This window comes from Pongo abelii, chromosome 9 (assembly GCF_028885655.2).
Source record: "Pongo abelii isolate AG06213 chromosome 9, NHGRI_mPonAbe1-v2.0_pri, whole genome shotgun sequence".
In the NCBI taxonomy this organism is placed as follows: domain Eukaryota; kingdom Metazoa; phylum Chordata; class Mammalia; order Primates; family Hominidae; genus Pongo; species Pongo abelii.
The window spans coordinates 112,510,162-112,534,159 of NC_071994.2; the positions used below are offsets into that span (position 1 = coordinate 112,510,162).

The 23,998-nt window shown below is 39.0% G+C and overlaps 1 long non-coding RNA gene across 2 annotated transcripts in view; it reads right to left on the reverse strand.

The window, feature by feature from the left end:
- Nucleotides 1–272: 272 nt before the first annotated feature.
- LOC134759427 (uncharacterized) overlaps nucleotides 273–23,998 on the reverse strand; it is a 400,963-nt gene continuing 377,237 nt past the window's right edge. For both annotated transcript variants that reach the window (XR_010135547.1, XR_010135548.1), the window contains exons 5-6: nucleotides 1,361–1,435; nucleotides 273–543 (exon numbers count right to left, since the gene is read on the reverse strand). This is a non-coding gene — a long non-coding RNA (uncharacterized LOC134759427). The remainder of the gene's footprint in view (nucleotides 544–1,360; nucleotides 1,436–23,998) is intronic.

Below are 23,998 nucleotides of genomic sequence, written 5' to 3' on the forward strand. Positions count from 1 at the left end.
ATGTTTATTGCAGCATCATTTATAGAAGTAAGAATCTAAAAACAAAGCAATACTCATCTGTCATAATTATTGAATCATATATGTTGAATATAATAACATATTAAATATATACTGCAATACATACAGGATTATTACACCCCTATTAAAAAGAATGAGTATCCTCTATACTAATAGATTTTGAAAAATTTACATGATGTTCAGTGACAAAAGCAAGTATGCAGAATATGGATCAATTTTAGCAGAAAAAAAAGAAAAGATATGAGAATGTTAAAAAATGTATTCATCATGATAGATTCCATTGCTCTAACAAATAATACCAAAATATTAGTGGCTTAACATAATAAAAGTGTATTTCTTGCTCGTGTCATAGTCCAGTGTGGGTCAGCAGGAGTTCTTTGTTTCTCCCCATTTAGCTGGCAGATGGAGAAGAAGACAAGGATCAGGTGTGGATGGACGGCTTGTTTCCTCATATGCATCAGGCTTTGTAGAGGCACACATTACTTTCAATCATATTCCTTTGGTCACACCCAACTGCAGGAGAGGCTGGAAAATAAAATCCAGGTATGTGCACAGGAGGGAGGAGGGAGTGCAGATATTGGTAAGTATTATAAATCTCTTCCTCAAAGAGTCACTATCAGTAATAACCTGCCTGTGGTGGGGTTTGAGAGTTAGGGGAAATAAAATAATCAGAATAGATGCCAAAGTCAGGCTGGGATATTGAGTAAGGAAATAATGGATTTAACTTTGGGGATAGTCGGGTTTGCTGGGAAGACCTTACTGGCGAGTTGCAGTAAGTAGTGGGGATTGCAAATAAATGATGGAAGAGAAGCAGGAACTGGGGTCAAGCATTGAGCCATTTGCCTAAGTTGAAGCATGTGCAAACTGAAGAGGCTACCAAGGGCTGAGAATAGAATATCCATTACCTTCTATTAAAGAAAATGGGAGGAGGAAACCAAGGAAGCAAGCACAAACTACTTAGAGAAGTAGGAAGAAAATCCAGTTACTATTAGGGCTGTGGATGGTAAGTTTGATATACTCATTCAGGTTCTGAGCCACAGTGATGTGTTTTTATGAAATAATTCGAGAAGGCAAGATAGCTGAAGAATTTATTGCAGTAGGTAAGACCCTACAAAGAATTAGAGTAGGTTTTTGAGATAGAATGTGCCTCTGGCAGCTCATTTTCTCTTGAGTCAGCACTTCTCTCTCCAAGTCTCTTTCCCTTGCTTTGACTTTTTGCTCCACTGAATGACTGACTCTCCTTCTCTGTGCAGCTAACATTCATACCTTCCAAGAGAAGAGTTTATTGTTTTGGGTAATTGTAATACAATGCAGAGTGCTCTTGTGGGTAAAGGTCTCTTACCAGGTCTTCTTAAAGGCTGTTGGCAGGACTTCCAGTACAAACATGGTAGGTTAGCTCAGCTTCCATTCCTTTCTTCTTCAGGGAATAAAACCAAAGAGAATTAAATAAAATATTTAATATGTAATATACACAAACTTTATTTTCAGTGAAACCAGGAGACATGTAAGTTTGGAAGCTCCAAATATTGCATAATGGCAGCCAAAAGCATCTACGAGGCACAGCTGTGAGGGAAGCTGTGTTGGGTGTGGTGGGGAGTTGGGCAAGAACTGCCAAGGTACTCAGGGCACCAAATGGCAGCAGACTTCAGGAATAACTTGTACAATGCTTCCCCAAAGAAACCAAACCTGAAAGTACAGATGTTAAAACTTAAGCTGATGCTGCTGTGAAAAGAATTTAGCTCCAACAGGACTAGGGCCAGATAGTAGTCACCTGCACCGGGGCAGGTGAAGAGCAAAAGTGCAGAAAGGATCACAGAAGAGTGATTAGGATTCAAATGTACAGATTACAGGGAAATAGTTTTGAAAGAACTTAGGCAGTAATCGCTTCATGAATCCTTCTTAAGAAATGTACTACAAACAACCAAGAGATGGCCAGAAAAATTTTGGCAAAAGACTTATGGTGAGCACTGAATAGATACACCATTAGAACTAAATGAAAAAAAAAAAAAAAGGAAAGAGAAAAAGCAATTTTGGAATGAAGAGGTGTAAAGTACATTAAGCATGTTGATTGCTTCCTTCTGGCTCCAATTAGATCAGCTATATGTGTGTTTGTTACAATTATTGTTTGAGAAAAGCCAAAATATTTAATGTGGGAAACAAACTTGAACACTACCAAGCAAGGTGACCAGCGTTTTTCACTAACTGTTATTCTAGGGATCGGTGTTTATTTTGCAGGCAAACCTGCCACATCACATTAATTAGACTTGTGAAAACTTGTGTTTGTCCTTTTAGAGATGACTGAGGGTGGATGGGAGCTAGCATGTGACCTGCAATCCTGGGAAGATCCTTCCAAAGCCTGTTTTCATGGGGACTGTGTGGGTGTGGATTCTGCCTGGGACCCCAATGTTGGGTCTTCACAGTCCTGGCTGCAGACTCTTCTTCCTTTGATTTCTGTCAGGTTCATTTTGGTTCACTGAGTACATTTCTCTGAGACTGATAAATATGTCTGTCTCTCTCTTTCTCAGTCCTGCATCTCCTAAATTGTTCTTTGGATTTCATATGTCCCAGAGCCCTTGCTGAGCACAGCTTTAGGAAGATTTGAGGGTGTGAATGGCAGGGGTGGCTTATCTTTGGATTTCATATGTCCCGGAGCCCTTGCTGAGCACAGCTTTAGGAAGATTTGAGGGTGTGAATAGCAGGGGTGGCATGCAAGGCCAAACCCTCTATCAACCTGGGGAAACTTCAGGCTTTTTTTTTAATTTTTAATTTTTAATTATATTTTTTATTATTATTATACTTTAAGTTTTAGGGTACATGTGCACAACGTGCAGGTTTGTTATATATGTATACATGTGCCATGTTGGTGTGCTGCAATACCATTTGACCCAGCCATCCCATTACTGGGTATACACCCAAAGGATTATAAATCATGCTGCTATAAAGACACATGCACACATATGTTTATTGCGGCACTATTCACAATAGCAAAGACTTGGAATTTTGGGCTTTTGTATTGTCTGCAACTGATTTGTTATGAGCTTATTTTAATTAAGCCTCATAGTGTATGCTGAGCAGGTCTTTTAGAAGTAAATGTAGAAAACAAAAGGGAAAAGAAAAAAGGTAAGTTAGTTTATTTTCCAATAGTACGAAAACAAACCTGTCAGCTTAGTCAAATCAGTCAGACTTTATTTCCATGAAATGAATTCATCACTTTGTTAGCTTGGTTGAGTTGGCTGTTCAGTAACTTTGTCCCATGCATGGGAATGGAAGCATTGGTTAGCCCGTTCGCACTGCCATGCAGTGAAGGGAGAGAACAGGTCCTTCTCTCCTTGCTCAGGTTGGTTGGAGTATGTGGGTCATAGTCATGAGTGAGGGAAATGGTCCTATCAACATGATTTACAGAATGGAAAAAGTTTACCTTGCTCACAAATGGCCCTTTCTTGTTTCATGAGACCCTAACACTACTTGTTCCTCCATTCTTGGAAATAGACATGAAAACACAAATGCCGTGTGGGAGGAATAACATATAAAAACAATGTGACCTAGTCACACCACAGTCAAGTGCATCTGTAAATAGCCCTCCAGGAGCCTACCAGGGGCCAAGTAAATGGGGCAAAAGGAGGAAGACTTTAATGGGCAAAAGAGAGGAAGGAAAGTGCAGAGGGTGTGAGAGTCTACCTGAATAAGGTGCTGATGTGGTGGTCACCAGAGCCTTGGGACCTGGGCAAGAAAAGAGTCACTAGAAGGGAGCTTAGGGCCAGAGATTACGCTGATTTATTTTATAATTCTGCATAGGACTGAACCTGCTTCTGCTAGAAATATAAGTTTCACATATATTGCACTGACCTCCTTTCCTAACCAGATCCTGAAAGGGGCCTTCTATTTGGGCTAAGAGGTGAAAATAAGGAGGACAAAGGGGCAAAGAAGGGCCAGTTATTTAAGATAGTCAGAGAGAGAACATATGAAACACTTCAGCTAAAAATTGGACAGAACGAAGCAGCAGTTAACTCATTCTGTAGGAAATTAGACCAGAAGGTGGACCTATCCTTCCAACTCATGTCAACTGCAGGACCATGCCAGCTCCAGAGCTCCACATGAGAACTCTCTTAACTTCCCCATCTGCCCAAGCCAGCTTCCATCCTTTCTCTTTTACAGCTGTTGATGTTAAAAGCACTCTGTAAGGAACGCCCTGCATGCTAATCTCTGTCTCAGAGTCTGCTTCCCCAGGAACCTGACCTGCAACAGTTTATAAGGCACAGTTCCTGTGCCCAGGCACTGATACTCACAGGGCATGGTGATATTTTATTTCCAGGGGCTGCATTTCTGGGGCTCTGTGTTCACTCTCAGCCCTGTCTCATGTCAACACCCTCAACCTGATGTTCCAAAATGTTGGCTCAGCAGATAGGTACTCTAAACAAAGTAAGGTACACAATGATCCTTCCAAGCAAAGGTTTAAATCCCAGTGAGTGTAAAAATAATTAGAGATACAAATCTATGGATGTGGAGCAGTTCTTTCCCACCCTGACCCATCACTTGTCTTAGCCAAGGGTACAGGCCTTTATCCTGAGCATGAAGCAACATCGCACACCACAACACCCACTCCTGGTTCCTGGCCATCTCTGAAAGAAAACTCACTGTTCTCCTTTTTGCTCAGAAAGGATCAGAAAGGTGACATTCCACAGAAGCAAAGCTGGGGCTTTTAAGTCCACCTTCTGGTCTAATTTCCTACAGAGTGACTTTTAACTGCTGCTTCTTTCTGTCCAATTTTAGCTGAAATGTTTCATATGTTCTCTCTCTGACTACCCTAAATAGCTGGCCCTTCTTTGACCTTTTGTCCTCCTTATTTTCACCTCTTAGCCCAAATAGAAGACTCCTTTCAAGATATGGTTAGGAAAGGAGGTCAGTTCAATGTATGTGAAATTTCCATTTCCAGCAGCAGCAGGCCCAGACCTATGCAGAATTATAAAATAAATCAGTGTAATTCCTGGCACCATGCTTTCTTCTAATGACTCTTTTCTTGCACAGGTCCCAAGGCTCCAGTGACCACCACATCCGCATCTTATTCAGGCAGCCCCTGCACCTTTTATATCCCCACTATGATTGGGTTCAGGATGCCCCTGTAAAGAGGCACAACCTTGGGTAAGGCAGATATCTGTGGCCAAGGCAGTCCCCAAAGAGAGAACAGCTGAGAGCTGTCTTTCAGGAGCACTCCCAACAGCTGGAGAAATAAATCCATAAAATCTGACACAATACGTGGTATAATACATAGAGTCAGTGCTAACATGCATGTTTTGACCAGATGTTAAACTGGTTTCTTACAAAATGAAAAAACACCCCCTCACCCCCACCCCATCTCAGTTAATCTTGCAACATCACTCTGCACTTAACTTACGCAGGAAAGGGTGGGTGGAGAAGATTTATGAAAAACTACTGCCTGGATGGTGTTCAAGTAAGTGGAAATACATTTGGGTACATAGATTCAATTATATTCTTACAAAGGAATAATTTCGGTCAAGTGGTTCTCAACTAGGGGTGATTTTGCTCTCTAAAGGACATTTAGCAATGTCTGAAGACATATTTGGTTATCATGACTGGGAGCAGGGGGCAGTGCTACTGGCATATAGTGGGTAGAGGCCGTGGATGCTGTTAGACACCCTACAGGACAGCCCCCATAACAAGGAATTATTCAGCCAAAATGTCAGAAATACCGAGCTTGAGAAACACTGTCTTGGCCCATGGAGTGAAAATGAGGGTGCTGGATGCACTGTCTCTTCCTTCCCTTGATATGTTCCTCCCCTGGCCCCTACTACATGTATTGTGCTGTGCAGCTACCTCTCTTTTTGGGCCTAACTTCCATCTTGATTCAAATGTTGTTGAATACTTGTCTCATTTTCTTAACAGGCTATGAGTGCCTGCAAGGCTGGAATAGTTCTTATATATTCGGTATCCCTCATTAAAACTTAGCATGTGGTAGGTATATATGTGCGTGCATGCACACACACACACACACACACACACACACACCCCATATAGCTAGTTGAGTTGTATTCCAGTAAAATACAATGGAGAGCATTGGTACAGAAGCTGATATCCTTCTACCAGATCAAACTGGTGTTCTTCACAAAGTATCAAATGCTTGTTAGAGGTGTCAAGCGTTTGGGTCTTGTGTGTCTGGTGAGCTGGACAGAGGACGGTGGAGTATTTACAGTGTGCACAGCAGACTATGGCTAATCATGGGCCTTGGTTCCATTTATATGATAGGGTCATTCAGAATACAGGGGAAGAAAGGCCTGAAGATGATGTGAGGTTGTTCTTTTTCAGGGTCTCCAAGGCAGAGACTAGCTAAGAGGGCCTCTGAAGCTGAGGACAGGAAGAGACACCCAAAGAAGAGAGGGTTGTCTTGTATTTATGTCTTGTTCCTTTAATTACCCCAATGATCTGAGCCCATTCATCTTCCCTATTTTCTCCTGCCCAGACCAGGGGCTGGATAGTTCTGTTCCTTATTCCTTGGTCTTTAGGAGTTGAGGCAGCCTATAAGCTTATAGAAGGGACCATATTCAGGGCTGTAGTCTTCTGCTGGGAAAGAAGAAATATAACAGACTCTTCTTCTTTCCTTTACTTTTCTTTGCCTGGGAGGAGAAGGCAGAATTACTAAGCAATTTTCAAAGGTTGCCTTAGACAGAGTCTGAATCCCTGTCCCCACTGAAAATAACCCTATGTTCACAGACTCAATACTCAACAGTTTGTCATTTTAATCTGCAAGTTTGTTAGACCAAGTACAATCAGCTCAGTGTATTAAAAGTTCCCAGGAACAAAATTACTTCAGTGTAGAGTATATGTTGCTGTTCATAGAGCAATTTATTTTTCTATAGGTATAGTATGTACCTGTAGTATTTCTTGCTAAAAAATACCTGTAGTATTTCTTGCTAGTGGTGGAGCAATAGAATCTAGAATATACTGGCTCTTGTCTCATAGGAATCTATTATAAGTAGGATTGTAAAGTTCCTTCCTCTCTAGTACCTGAAAACCTGTTTTTTTGGCATTGAGCCCTGAAGGAGACATCACAGGTGATGTTTTGCCCATACCAATAAAGCACATATCCCCCTGTCCTATGAAAGGATATGTCATTTACATAACACATTCAGCCCTATTGACACTGTTGTAATCTATCATTCAGTTAGGTATTTAGGATATGTCCTTCTTTCGACATAATAAAATCATTATAATAACCCATGAGAGAAATGCATTCTCCTTGGGCATACATTTGTTTTTAAATGGGAACATCTCCAACTGTTATTATTTTTGTGTGAAGATACCATAAGTGATTGGTCTAAATTATGAATCAGTTACCTGCCAAATTAAATTCTTAAAATCGCCATCATTACTGGCTTATGCTAATGTGAAAGAGAAGCAAGAAAACCTATAAAAAATTAGAATATTCTTACATATCTAACAAGTAGAGAGAGGCTGATGTCTTCCCAAGTGCATTATCCCCCCCCCCATACACCCACTCCTTTACCATCCTGCCTAACTGGTGCTCAAGTGTCTGCAATGCACACACACACAACCCTAAAGACAACCTAGCAACTAAGTCAAACTAGTCACATTTGGAATAAAGACTTGATAATCTCATTATCAGTATCAGCGATTCCAACTGGTTCACAATGGCTTTGGATGTCTGATCTCAAATCTGAGCTTTTGTCTTATACTTGGAGTGATACACAAAATTTTAAAGTAATTTTTCTAGGCAAGATGGAGGTGAAAAATGTTTTATTAACGAGAACCTTCAGAAGACATAAGTGCAATTCATTATTTAGAGGCAAAATCTAACTCTGAGTACATAGTTTATCAGGCAGTTATGTAGAAAATGAAAGGAGAAAAATGATTCCTACAAAATCACCAACTGGAACAATGGGAAAATATAGATTTAGAGAATCAAGGATTTTATGAAAGTATAGCAAAAAAGTATAGTTTGGAGTCAGAAAACCCAAGTTAGGTATTTAATTTTGGGGTCTCAGCTGTAATATAAAATAGGTGTAAAGTCGTACATATCTTATGGGTTAAAATGGAAGTCAAAGAGATAATGTGAAAGCATTTATAAACTCTAGAGGCATATCAGTTATTATTTATCATCAGCATCATTACACTTTTTTAATACTTTTAATTAATCTGATTTTTATTACAGCAGGATGCCAAGTTTTAGCCTCTAGAAAATAGCAATTGTATTTTTTGAAAGATGGAACAAATTCTTCAATTTATCTGATTCATCATTAGGAATTTGTGAATTTCTTTTCTGAAGTATTTTCCACAATTGTAATAAAAGGGATTGTCATGAAATAATTTGTCTGGGGAAAGACATTTTATCTAATTTTTCGATTATCACCCATTTCTCTGAAGAAGAGCCCTGTCTCTGAGAAAATGGGGGCACAGGGGCAGCATAGTTTGATAAAGAAAATGAGGTAGTGGCAGCATAAAGTTGCTTCATCATAGGTCATGTGATTGGGGGGATCTGTGGTGTTGGGGAGCAAGAGAGGGTCCTGCTGTATTAGTCCCTTCTCACACTGCTATAAAGATACTACCTGAGACTGGGTAATTTATGAACAAAAGAGGTTTAATTGATTCACAGTTCCACATGGGTGGAGAGGCCTCAGGAAACTTACAATCATGGTGGAAGGCAAAGGCGCAGCAAGGCACATCTTACATAGTGGCAGGGCACATCTTATATAGTGGCAGGAGAGAGAGAGAGAAAGGGGAAGCAACAGACCCCTATCAAACAACCAGATCTTGTGAGAACTCACTCCAGAACATCATGGAGGAAACCACCCCCGTGATCCAATCACCTTCCACCAGATCCCTTCCTCCACATGTGGGGATTACAGTTCGAGATGACATTTGGGTGGGGACCACAGAGCCGAACCATATTATTCCATCCTGGCCCCTCCCAAATCTCATGTCCTTCTCACATTTCAAAATGCAATCATGCCTTCCCAACAGCTCCCCAAAGTCTCGACTCATTCCAGCATTAACACAGAAGTCCGAGTCCAAAGTCTCATTTCAGACAAGGCAAGTCCCTTCTGCCTATGAGTCTGTAAAATCAAAAACAAGTTAGTTACTTCCAAGATACAATGAGGGTACAGGCATTGGGTAAATGTTCCCATTCCAAATGGGAGACACAGGCCAAAACAAAGGGGCCACAGACCCCATGCAAGTCCAAAACCCAGTGGGGCAGTCATTAAATATTAAAGCTCTGAAATGATCTTCTTTGATTCCATGACTTATATCCAGCGCACGATGATGCAAGGGGTGGGCTTCCATGGTCTTGGGCACCTGGCAACTAGGGTGTAAGACGACATATAAAAAGAAAAGAGCTTCAAACCCACTTCATGATATCAAAGGCCAGTTCTGTTTGTGAAAGACTCATACATCTCCAGTATTTCCTACCCAGAAATTTGTAGATGAATATTGGTTTTATAATTTCTGCATCTTTCCATTAATAAAAGATCATTCCTTTTTGTTCTTTTCTTCTTTGGCCAAAGAGGGAGAGACTGTAAAACAAACACTGACACTGACTAGGCTGCAGGCAGCATTCTGATTCTTGGTTAACCAGGGATTCTGATCTTGGAGAAGCCAAGCTGACATCTTAGGCAGACAACAGATAATACACTAAGAGAAGAGAACTTAGAAGCCTCATGTTGCATGTTGGGTTGACAGATGGGGTTTGTGATGGGAGGGAATAGTTCTTCAGTGCAATCAGCAAAGGTGCCCAGGGCATTAGCTTGGGAGAATCTGACAGAAATGAGCAACTGTGTTTGGATCAACCATCTGGAAGCACGGCCTAATGTCAAGCTGGAAGCATGGCCTAATGTCAAGCCAGGGCCAGGTGGAGGATGCGGGCCAGTGATCTGCAGCTGGACTTTTAGAGAAGAGTGACTGGATTCCCATGGAATGGCAGCAGCGGGGGATGCTAGAGTATGCCCTCAGTTTGGTAACAGCCTAGGCAGCAGCTTGATGTGCAGCCTCTGCCCTGGGTAAGATGGCCTCACTGCCCAGGTCTCCTCTTGGTGCCTCCATCTGTCTCTCAGCTCTGCCTTGCCTCGGGCAACCATTCCGTCCTGGTTCTTTTCTGCCTGGCTACTGGGTCTCTAATGCAGTGCTTTTCCCTGCTCCTCAGTTTGCTTGTATGCCTATATTCCCAATAAAAGTGTGTGAATTATTCAACTAGTCTTTTCCTGCCTTCCCACCCACTCTATCCCCTTCTAGAGCTGCTAGTAATCCCAGAACGAATGGGGTCCTAGTAGGGGAAGACATATCCCAAGGGCATCATCATCTTATTATTATTAGGCAAGAATGCAAATATATACAACAGGTAAACCAACTTTATTTCTGCAAGATGACACTGAATTCAGCTAGGCAGCTCCTCAGTTTGGCTAGAATTGAGGGGGAGCATAAGTTGGAAATAAATCAAACCAGTTGGCTTAGATTGACTGGTCATTTCAGCCCAAATGCTTGATCACTTTGCACTGAGTAGACAGGTTCAGAGAGCTTCCAAAACACAGTTCCCATAGCAACTATACAAAGAAGAAATCGCAATAAGAAGCAGTGCATGTGGAATTTATTTTATCTTTTTTTGCCTGACTTCCTTTCGTCCCATCTCATATTCCCTTAGGCGCTGGCCATCTGGGCATATTCTTTTTTTCTTAGCAGTTTTCTCCAGGAAAGAACTGTGTTTAAAATGCCCTTTCTTACCTACCTCTGACTGACAGAATGAGATTGTCATTTGCAATTGTGAACTGGAGCCTTTCGTGTCTCTAATGAAATCCTGACTCAAACTGTCCCTGTCCTTCTTGCTTGAACTTCACTGGTTACATTTGCTATAGGATTAGGGAGTTCATTGCAAAAGGGATTAAGATTTTTGCTCTGGGACCTGTTTTGGTGATTTCTTTCAGTAAGGGAACACATCATTTTGCACACAGCAGCTCCTGTAGCTCTGAAAACCTCAAAAATCAAGCCTTGAAGTCTCATTCCACTACTTCCTGCCACCCTTCTTATCACTAACAAGTAGATGGTTCAGAACAGTCTATGTTTTGGCAATTTACAGACTGATGTTTAATTCAGCCTCCTTTATTGATCTCTATCTTGATTCAAATGTCCATCTTCTGAACCTTGAAAAATATCTTCATTAGAATTATACTGAGCTTGCTTTTTAAAATAAACACATAACACAACAGAACAGGATGTCTCACCCAAAATTCATTTCATTATGTATAAAACAATTTATTTCTTCTCATTTTTGAAATATCTTTCCCTAAGAATTGCCTGTTTTCTGTTTCTAATACATGTGTAAAGAGGTTTGCTTGAAGTTGCTTGTTTATCCCCAAATCACAAAAGCAGTTGCAGACTTTCTTAACCACTTCTCTGAGGTTACATGTCAGGTTTCCTTAGATTTATATTCAAAGTCTTCTAGAGGTTTATCCCAATTTACCTTTGCTGTTTATACCAAAACAGAAAAGATGTAAAAATCTTTGGCTTCTGTCAAAATGGTCTGTTCACTGGGCCCCCAAGGCACCTTAACATTTCCAGCTACCTACCTAGGTTTGCTCATGCCATTCCTTTTACCTGGGATAACCTCTGTCTTCTTTTAAGCAATTAAAAATTTTCTTTTCCACTCTCTACTTCAATTTCTCTTTTTAAAGCCAATTTTGATCACATAACACACACACTTATTATTACATGCTCCTTGTTTTGATGTTGGTATTGGCATGTAATTGCTGTATAAGAAACTGCTGAAAGATCAGTGGCTTAAATAGTAAGCATTCTTAAGCTTAAGGGTCCACAGTTCAATAATGACTGATTCAACTGATTTAGGACGGGCTCATCTGGGCAGCTCTGCTGCACGCTAAGAGTTAACTGAGATTGGCTCCAGATGAGAAGTTGGGCTCAAATCTGCCCCATGTATGTTTATTTGGGGGCCCAGGTTAAAGGGGCAGTGATTACCTGGGGTATCTTCTCTTGGCAGACCACTGAGTGTGAAAAAAACCAAGCCAAACACACAAATACTCTTAAGGCTTCTGATCAAATCACATTCACTAATACTTTAAGACCAGAGCAAGTTATGTGGCCAAGCCCGAGATCAGCTGGGCATAGAAGTCTACTCTTCCCACAGTGGGAGGAGAAGAATATTTGCTGACCAAGAATGCAAACTCTCATGGAATTCTTCATGTATTGCAATATCCTGTTCCCATGTAGATATGCTGCATCTACCTGAATGGATAAGCTTCTGCTTAAAAAGTAGAACTATATTTTATCATTGTGCTCTCCACCCCTAGCACGTATCCCAATGACAGACAGATAGCTGGACCCAAATTAATATTTGTTTATCTGTTATTTTCACAGCATATTTTGGAGCAGTTTTAAGTTCACAGCACAATTGCAAGGAAAGTACTGAGATTCCCTATAGTCTGTGTCCCCACACGTGTAGCTCCTCCCATTATCAACATCCCCCACCACAGTGGTACGTTTCTTATAACTGGTGGACCTACAGTGACACATCATTATAATCCAAACACATAGTTTATATTAGGATTCACACTTGGTGTCGTACATTCTATGGGTTTTTCAACAAATGTTTAATAATGTGTATCCACCGTTGTAGTATCAGAGTATTTTCACCACCCTAAATTCCGTGTGCTCTGCCTATTCATACTTCTTTATCCATTAGCCACTGGCAACCACTGATCTTTTCATTGCTCTGTAGTTTTGTCTTTTCTGGAATTATACAGTATATAACATTTTCAGATCGGCTTCTTTCACTTCGTAATATGCATTTAAGATTCCCTTCATGTCTTTTCATGGCTTGATAGCTCACTCCTATATTCCATTTTCTGGATGTACCACAGTTTATTTATCCATTCACCTGCTGAAGGACATCTCAGTTTCTTCCAAGTTTTAGCAATTATAAATAAAGCTGCTATAAACATTTGTGTGCAGGCTTTTGCACAGACATAAGCCTTCACTTCTTTTGGGTAAATACCAAGGAGCACAATTTCTGGATTGTATGGTAAGAGTATGTTTACTTTTATAAGAAACTGCCAAACTGCCCTCCAAAGTGGCTGTACCATTTTGCATCCCTGCCGGCAATGAACGAGATTTCATTGCTCCACATTCTCACCAGCATTTAGTGTTTCCAGTGTTATGGATTTTGGCCATTCTAATAAGTGTAAGGTGATATTTCACTGTTGTTTTGATTTGCATTTCCTTGATGACATGATGTGGAGCATCTTTTCACATGTTTATTTGTCACTTGCTGCATATTATTTTCACTCTTACTATATACCAACAGATAACCCAGCATTAGGTTCCAAGGATGGTCTGGATGAGAGTAGTTCCAAAGGATGCCATCAGTTTGGAGTAAACAATGACTATTTACACATTCCCAGCCATTTTAAGCCCGATTTAGTGGCACCACTAGGTAGCTGTGGTTAATGAAGATGGACAGGTAATGGTATCTTTATTTAAATTGTACACTACTGGGTCAGTTTGGAAAACAGAAACACTGAAAGGTGGGACCCTGCTCAGAAGTATCTCTAGGAGCCATTCTAGTCTTTTCAGGGGCAAAACATCGGTTGTCTATTTTTATTTTTGTAGAAGTAATGACAGCATATTTGATAATAGGCTCCATCTACTTTTGGCAACAATAGCTCTCTTTTTCTTTTTCACTCTGCCCACTCTGTGACGTAGATTCCAAGTATCTCCTTAAGAGAATTCTCGAGTGGCTTAATGCAAACTTGCAGTGCCTTTGATGGGCTCTGGCACATGCAGGGCTTCCTTTTGCAGCTGGATTGCTGATCAACATGTGAAAAAAATCCTTCCCAGGACTTTTTTTTCACAATGAGAATAAAGCAGGGCTGCAGGGGAATTCACAGCTGAGAAGTATTATAAAAGAGCATGAGCCGGGCCTGGTGGCTCATGCTGTAATCCCAGCACTTTGGGAGGCTGAGGAAGGCAGATCATTTGAGATCAGGAGTTCAAGACCAGCCTGGCCAAGGCAGTAAAATCTCTACTAAAAATATAAAAATTAGCCAGGCATGGTGGTGCAAACCTGTAATCCCAGCTACTTTGGAGGCTGAGGCATGAGAATCGCTTGAGCCCAGGAGGCAGAGGTTGCAGTGAGCTGGGATGGTGCCACTACACTCCAGCCTGGGCAACAGAGCAAGACTCTGTCTCAAAAATAAATAAATAAAAACAAAAGAAAAAAAAATGAGCTTGAAAGTAAGATCTGAGTTTGAATCATAACTCTGCCACTTTCTTTCTGTCCCTGTAACATTGGAAAAATTACTTAACCACTCAGAAATTCAACTCCCTTATCTGAGAAATTGGGATGTTATCTTCAGTAATTAATTCAAAAATCAGTAAATATTTATTGATTGTTTACAATACTTGGAAGGGTAGCTGCAAGGAGAAGTGAAACAGTGCATATTTTTATGTAAAATATGCTTCATGGATATGAGGTGCTTATATTGCACATCATTTCTCTTATTCCTGACTTCTATTTTTCATTTTTCTTTGTAATCTGAATTTTTATTTCTTTATTTTTAAATAGTTGCAAGTTTTATTTAGATTCAGGGAGTACACGTGCAGGTTTGTTACGTGATATATTGCATGATGCTGAGGTTTGGGGTATAACTGATCTTATCACCCAGGTAGTGAGCATAGAACTCAACAGTTTTTCAACACTAGGCCCCCTCCCTCCTTCCCTCCTCTAGTAGTTCCCATGAGCTTCTGTTTTCTACACTATCCTGCTGTTCTTCTCTGACCAGTTTCTCCATACATTATGATCCTTAATTTCACTGAACATTAAATGAAAATGGCTACTTAACCAGTTAAAATCAGTTCATAGGTATTTATGTGGTGTGTATGTACTGCCCTGAGGCAGTATATACTATGAAGTACATACTAAAAAGTAATACTATAAATCAGTATTTCTTTGTGCAATAGGCTAGGAAAGTGCACCTATTTGGAATTTTTTATTTTAGAGAAGAGCAAGCCAAACCTCTCTCCAATTAAGCCGTTTTCAGCTAGGGACAATTTTGCTTTCTGCAGCAGACATTTGACAATATCTAGAGACATTTTTATTGTTACCACTTGTTGAAGTGAATGCTATTGGCACCTTACGGGGTGCTACTTCTAGTGGGAAAAGTCTGGGATGCTGCTGCATATCTTACATTGCTCAGGACTGCTCCCTGTCCCACAGTAAAGCATTATATGTCCCAGAATGTTAAGAGTGCCACTATTGAGAAATCCTACAGTCCAACTAGGGAAATGGGGAGAAGGGGATTCTCTAAGTGAAGAGTGGATTTGTCAAAAATCTCACTCTTACCTTAAGAATCATGCTGAATTTGGACTTGGTATCTAGTGGTGCTGAACCATTTGGGTAATTTACATTAAGACTGTCTCTAAAAATCCACATGGTTTCAACTGATTAAATAAATGCAAAGAGAAGAGTTTCTCTCTTCTCATTCCTCGTAAATCAAGGTAAATGACTCAGAATTCATTGGCAGAAATTACTGACAACAATCTTGTTCTCAAGCTGCTGCATAACCTAGAATTTCAAAGCACAGAAACATGGGTTGACAACCAAATCAGAGGCCCTGAGCTGCCCTACATTTTACTCCTCACTCAAGCTTTCCCTGTATGTTTGAGTCCTTGGCTGCTATTTGGGGAATGGCCCATACATTATCCTGGCACTGAGGGGTTGAGGAGTTTGCAAAATTCTCCTAGCAGATTGTAAGGACAGCAGGCCCTATCTCTCCACCACCCACCCTAATTCCTCCTCTCCTTTTACCTCTTTCCAGGTAGTCTGAGAAGTCCACCTCTTGTGTTGCAGGTGGCAGCTGACAAAAATGAATTCAGGAATTCAAGTTGATCATGCAGATTTAGGCTTACTCTATTGGAGGCTGTTTCCAATAACAGGACTTTGCTGAATTATACCAAGTGGGTAGTCAGAAAGTCAACACCAAGGGGGAGGCTAAAGTGGAAACTAGAGGGAGTAATGTTGCAGTATCTGACTGGCTGTTCACAAAATCTGTTTCCTTTTTCTCTCGACTACATTTCCTAGTCTCCTTGCAGTGAGGTGTGACTACATGGAAGGCCAGTGGAACGTGTAAGTAAATGATATTTGCCACTTCTGCTTGGACCCATAAAAACTTCCCACACGTCTGTCAAATGGATGTGGAGGCTTAGGGCAATCTTGAATATGTTGAGGACAGCAGATCTCCCTCCTCCCTTAAGTAATATGGTAGCCATGGTATGAGAAGCAAGACAATATCCAGCAACCTGAATAGAAGGAGGTTGGGGACGAGAGAAGTCAGCTAACAGGCAGCAGGGGAGAAGCATGTGCAAAGTGTCAGTGATGACTATGAAAAGGGGGGTTTATCTGACTTATACTAACCAGGCATTACTTGCAGGGAAGCTCTCACCCTGGCTGCATCTAGCAGGTGCTATCTAGTTTCTGGACAATGATTTTGGACAGCCAAAGAGACATTTGATAAACCCATGGGATTAGAGAGTAATTATGCATAAGTCACTGTGATGAAAAGCACAGCCCTCACTCTGACAGATCTGCCTAGAGAGTCTGTTGTCAGAGGTGGACAATTTCATTCTAGAACACCATTAATGTCTTTTTTCTCTCCATACTTTCCATATATTCTGGCCAATTATTTTTCCTTCATTATGCTCCCTAGGGTAAAAAGAAAGTCTTTTTTTTCTTTTTTTTAAAGAAATGTATACTGATAGCAAAAACAAACAACTCTATACTGAACTTTCCATTACAAGCACCCTCAAGTTTTAATTAAGATCGAGTCTTTTTTTTCCCACCTCAAACATGGTTTTCCTGAGCAGCACAGGTGGCCACAGAAATCACTTGGAAATGGCCTTGGAACTTGTTTAATGTCACTGCCTAATCACTTTGCTAAATGTCACTGATTCAAAGCATTAATTTTTATCTTAAGTTTCTACCCCTGTTCTCTTTCCTTCCATGTAGGACATCTTCAACATATCTGCATGGAAGAACAAAATCTTCTTCTGCTTGATTTTATTCCTCTTTTTTTTTTTTCTAGGATTGTGAGAAGGACTCCAGGCAGGGTAATGTTTATGTTTCAATAAGGAATGTTGTAATGTATGACAAGTAAGCTTCCTTTTAATGCTGATAATTAGGGTTTTACACATCTTTATATCTCTTCCAGATTCCTGCAAATTTGGCAGGCAGCTTTCACCCTGACCCCGTATTCCAGACCTCTTGAGATGCCCAAGGGTATAGACAGAACTCAGTTTTCTCAAAGTGTTTCAAGGGCACAATTCTTAGTTCTTTCCCCCATCTTCAGCTCTTTACCTGAATTTTATTCCATACTCATTTTCTCCAGTTGGTTGCTAAGCAAATAATGGTAATACATTTTAAATATATTCTAAATAAACCACATAAAAGCACAGTGTAACTCACCTTTATGGCCTAAGCATGGAGGAACAGTGCAGATGAAGGTAATGGAAGGAGACATAAGTGAGAAAGGGCATGGGAACTGAATCTGCCCATTTTACCTCAGGAGTTAACCTGCGCTGGGTTAAATACCCTTCCTCTTTCTTCACCTTGCTCTCCTTTTGAAACTGTGGTTTAATGTAATGAAACACCTTCTCTTTCTCATACTACTTTTGGTAAAATGAGTCTTTTTATTTAATAGTGTTGAATAAGAATTGCGAGCCTCAGAGAGAAGAGAAAATGAGGGCTACTTCACACAGTGGACAACAACCAGTCTTTACTCAGCAAGCATCAATGCTGCCAGTCTCTGTGACTCAGCGATGGAAAGAAAGAGTTGCTGCTTCTCTGAGAGCTCCTAGTCCGATGGTAGGAATGGGCATATTAATACATTATTATAGCAAGTATAAATACCTTTATACTTCATCTAGGAAGGTGAGCAAGACACCAAAGGAACCAAAAAGGAAAGTGTTGTAACCCATGGAAAAACTGAAGAAGGCTTTTTAGAAGAGGAAGCACTTCTTTGACTTGATTTTTACATAACAAATAGTGCAGTTAACCTAGTGGGGGAGAATGCAAAAGAAGCTATTTGGGGGGCATGATGAGTTTAAAGTGGTTGTAGGCTACCCAGGCCTTGTGTTCAGGATACATAATAGTAGATCTATAATAGACTATATAGAAATAGATTTGGGCACCTATGATATATAGTGGTTAGGGCCATGGAAGTAAGTTTTTCCAGGAGGAGTATACACAAAGCTAAAGAATGAGGCAGATGAATGGTGGGAGAAATCTGGCATATAGGATGTCCCCAATAAACATTTGTTGCATAAGAGAATGAATGAATGAACAAATCTGGGAAGTAGGTTGAAAAGGAGTAACCCAAAGATAGCCAGAAAACCAGTAGAGAATGAAATAAAGACAAATTTCAAGAAGGATGATTGTAAATAGCATTAAAAACTGAAGAGAGACCAAATAAGATGAACACATTGTTCAACTGGACTGAAATGTGTGTATTACATTCACCTATCAGAGGACTATTAACAATCTACATTTTATATTATGGAAAACCTTAGGTGCATTTTTAGTTCTATAAAATCCTGGAGATTCTGACCAATGCAATAAGATAAGAAATCAGAAGCATAAACACTGGAAAGGCAGAGAAAAAATTACATTATTTGCAGATGATTTCAATAGAAACCTAGGAAATCAGCAAAATATTAGACTAATAAAAGACTTTAGCAAAGTTCCTGGCAAGATTAACAGTAACCAACTAAAAATGTAATATAAAATGGATACCAATTAAAATTGAGGAAAATCTATAAAAATACATAGTAATAAATTATCCACAAAACTCATGGGAATTTAAAAAATATTATGGTGAAAATGAAGAAGCCTTTTTTGAGGGAGTATGATAAACTTATTCTAAAGTTTATATGGAGAAATAAAGTCCCTGTATACTAAAGAAATATTTTGATAAAGAAAGCAAGAAGATCAAGAAGGGTAGACTTGGCCTACCAAATACTAAGAAATATTACAAAATCGTAATAACTAAACCAGCAAGTTACTGGTGAAGCTGCAAATACATAGACCAATAGAACATAGTAGAAGGCCAGAAACAGGTACAATTTGTATAATAATTAAAATGACTCCTAAGTGTATGAAGAGGTGCTCCATCTAACTGTTAATCAGAAACTGGGTGTATAGAACATAGTAGAGGCCAGAAACAGGTACAATTTGTATAAGAATTAAAATGACTCCTAAGTGTATGAAGAGGTGCTCCATCTAACTGTTAATCAGAAACTGGGTGTAGTGGCTCAGGCCTGTAATCCCAACACTTTGAGAATCTGAGGTGTGACAATTGCTTGAGCCCAGGAGTTTGAAACCAGCCTAGGCAGCATAGGGAGACCCCATCTCTACAAATAAAAATAAATATACCTGGTAATCAGAGAAATGTAAATTAAAACAACAGTGAACTAAAAAGAGAAAGCATATCACTACAAAAAAATCAATGAAACTCAAAGGAATACAGCAGGAAATGAAGAGAGGAACCAAAGAACTACAAAACAGAGAGAAAACAATGAACAAAATAGCTACAGTAAGTTCTTCCCTATCAATAATTACTTTAAACATAGAGGGATTAAACTCTCTAATCCAAAGACAGAGCATAGTACAAAAACAAGACCCAACTCCTTGCTGTCTATAAGAAATTCACTTTAAATTTAAGGACAGTCTGAAAGTGAAAGGATGAAAAAAGATATTCTGTGCAAATGATAACCAAAAGAGAACGGGGGTAGCTATACTTATAGCCGGAAAAATTTAAGTGATTTATAGATTCAGTGCTACCCCGATAAAAATCCCAATGATATTTTTAAATCAAAAACTGTTATAAGATGTGAAGATATATAATAATGAAAGGATAAATTCATCAGAATGTAGTTATAAATAGGTATATATATATATATCTCTAACATCAGATCACCTAAAGATACACTGGCAAACATCAAACATTGACAGGGAGAAATGGAAAGTGGCAGAGAAATGGAAAGTGGCTGGGCGAGGTGGCTCACACTTGTAATGCCAGCACTTTGGTAGGCCTGGGGTGGGGGGTGGATCACCTGAGGTCACGAGTTTGAGACTAGCCTGGCCAATATGGTGAAACTCCGTCTCTACTAAAAATACAAAAACTAGTTGGGCATGCTGGTGCATGCCTGTAATCCCAGCTACTCAGGAGGCTGAGGCAGGAGAATCACTTGAACCTGGGTGGCAGAGGTTGCAGTGAGCTAAGGTCATGCCACTGCACACCAGGCTGGGTGAAAGAGTGAGACCCTGTCTTAAAAAAAAAAAAAAAAAGAAAAAGAAATGGAAAGCAATACAATAATGGTAGGAGACTTCAGCATTCCTTTCAACAATGAATACATTATCCAGACAGAAAACCAATAAGGAAACGTTGGAATTGTGCTATACTGTAGACCAAATGGCTGTAACAATCATATAGAGAACATTCCATCTGACAGCAGCTGAACACATTCTTCTCAAGTGCACACAGAACAATTTCCAGGACAGATTATATGTTAGGTCACAAAATAAATTTTAACAAACTTAAAAGATTGAAATAATATCAGGTATCTTTTCTGACCACAATGGTATGAAACTTGAAATCAATAGAGGTTGAGTATCCCTTATCTGAACTGCTTAGGACTAGAATTATTTCAGATTTTGGATTTTTGGGGGTTTTGGAATATTTGCATTATATAGTTACTGGTTGAACATCCCAAATCCAAAAATCTGAAATCCAAAATTCTCCAAAATGGAAAACCTTTTGAGCATCAACCTGATGCATAAAGACAATATTTATTGCATTTTGGATTTCAGATTTTTGAATTTGGGATGCTCACCCTGTAACAGGAGGAAAGCTGAAAAATTCATAGATATGTGGAAATTAAACACGTTTCTGAACAACCAATGGGTCAAAGAAGAAATGGAAAGGGAAATTTAAAAGTATCTGAGATTATATGGTTTGGCTCTGTGTCCCCACCCAAATATCATCTTGAATTTTACTCCTATAATTCCCACATGTTGTGGGAGGGACCCAGTGGGAGATAATTTGAATCATAGGGGCAGTTTTCCCCATACTGTTCTTGTGGTAATGAATAAATCTCATGAGATCTGATGGTTTTATCAAGGGTTTCTGCTTTTGCATCTTCCTATTTTCTCTTGCCGCTGCCATGTAGGAAGTGTCTATTACCTCCCCCCATGATTCTGAGGCCTCTGCAGTCATGTAGAACTGTAAGTCCAATTAAACCTCTTTTTCTTCCCAGTCTTGGGTATGTCTTTATCAGCTGTGTGAAAATGGACTAATACATGAGATAAACGAAAATGGAAACACAACACCACAGAACTTACAGGATGCAGCAAAAGCAGTTCTGAGAGGTACATTTATAATGATAAATGCCTACATTTAAAAAAAAATTAGGTTCTAGATAAACAGCCTAATGTGCCACCTCATGAAACTAGAAAAAGAAGAACAAACTAAGCCAGAGTTAGCAGAAGGGAAGATATAACAAAGATCAGAACAGAAATAAGTGAAATAGAGACAAGAAAACAATAGAAAAGATCAATAAAATTGAGTTGATTTTAGAAAAGATAAAAATATTCAAGAAACTTTTAGCTAGACTAAGAAAAAAGTGGAGATGACTCTAATAAATAAAATAAGAAATTAAAGAGACGACATGACAACAGATACCACAGAAATACACAGGATCATAAGAGACTACTATGAGCAATTATATGCCAACAAGCTGTGTAACCTAGAAAAAATAGATATATTTCTAGACACATACCACTTACTAAGACTGAATCATGAAGAAATAGAAAATCTGCACACCATTAACAAATAAGGGAATTGAAGCAGTAATAATAAAAATCTCTCATAAAAGAAAAGCTCAGAACCAGATGGCTTCATTGCAGAATTCTACCAAACATTTAAAGAAGTAACACCAATCCATCTCAAGATCTTCCAAAAAACTGAAGAGGAGAGAACACTTCCAAACTTATTTTATGAGGCCAGCATTACCCTGATACCAAAGCCACAGATAGACACTATAAGAAAATTATAGGCCAATACCTCTATGTCTATAGATGCAAAAATACTCAACAAGATACTAGCAAACTGAATTCAACAGCACATTAAAAAGATCATGCACTATGATCAAGTGACATTTATCCCTGGGAAGCAAAGATAGATAGCTTAACATATGCAAATCAATTAATGTGATATACTACATTAAGAGAATAAGGTATAAAACTCACATGATCATCTCAATAAAGCCACAAGAATTTGACAAAATTTAACATCCTTTCATGATAAAAAGTCTCAAGATAGATGTAGAAGAATTTACCTCAGCATAATAAGTGCATATAGCAAGCCCACTGCTAATATTCTATTCGACATGGTTTTGGAAGTTCTGGCCAGAAGAATTAGGCAAGAAAAAGAAATAAAGGGCACACAAACTGAAAAGGAGAAGTAAAACTATCTCTATTTGCAGACGACATAATCTTATATGTAGAAAGCCCTTGAGGCTCAACTAAAAAACTTGCTAGAATAAATAAACAAATTCAGTAAAGCTGCAAGACACAATATTAACATACAAAAATCAGTTATGTATTTATACACTAACAACAAACTATATAAAAATAAAGACATTTACAATAGCATCAAAGAGAATGAAACACTTAGGAATGAACTTAAACCAGGAGTTGAAAGACTTGTACACTGAAAACTACAAACATTGCTGAAAAAAAGTCCTAAATAAATAAAAAGGCATGTCACGTGTTCATGGATTAGAATACTTAATATTATTAAAATGTCCACACTACCCAAAATGATTTACTGATTCACTGCTATCCCCATAGAATCCCAAATACATTTTAAAAATAAAAATAGTAAAAACTATCCTAAAATTCATGTAGTACCACCAGGATCTCAAATAGCCAAAATAATCTCAAGAAAAGGAAAGCTGAAGGCATCACACTTCCCAATCTCACAATATATTTAAAACCTATAGTAATTAAAATAGGATGGTACCAGTGTAAAAACAGACACACAGACCAACTGAACATGATAGAGTCCAGAAATAAACCCATGCTCAACTGATCTTCAAAAAGTTTGCCAAGAATACACAATGGGGAAAGAAAAGTCTCTTCAACAAATGATGCTGGGAAAACTGGAAATCCACATGCAAAAGAGTAAAATTGGACTCATACTATACACCAAAACCAACTCAAAACTGACTAAAAACTTAAACATAAGACCAAAAGGTATAAAACTCCCAGCAGAAAACGCAGGGAAAAAATTTCTTGAAACTGGTTTTAGCAATAATTTCTTGGATATGACCCCAAAAGCACAAGCAACAAAAGCAAAATGGTGAAATGGGAATACATCAAATTAAAAAGCTTCTGCACAGAAAAAAAAAAAATCAACAGAATAAAAAGGAAATCTGCATATGGGAGAAAATGTTTACAAACCATATATATAATATCCAAAATATATAAAGAACTCCTTTTACTCAGTAACAACAAATAAATTAAAAACAAATAACCTGATTCAAAATGGGTAAAGAAACCAAGTAGACATTTCTCCAAAGAAGACATACAAATGGCCAACAGGTATGAAAAAGTGCTCAACATCACTAATTATAAGGAAAAGGCAAATCAAAACCATAATGAGATATAATATCACTCCTGTTGGGATGGCAGCTATCAAAAATACAAAATATAACAAGTGTTGGCAAATATGTGGATAAATTGGATCTCTTGTACACTGTTGGAGGACATGTAAAATGGTAGAGTCACTTTGAAAAAGTGTGGAGTTTCATCAAAAAATTAAAAACAGAACTATCATATGATCCAGCAATCCCACTTCTGAGTAAATACCCAAAAAATTAAAAACGGGATATG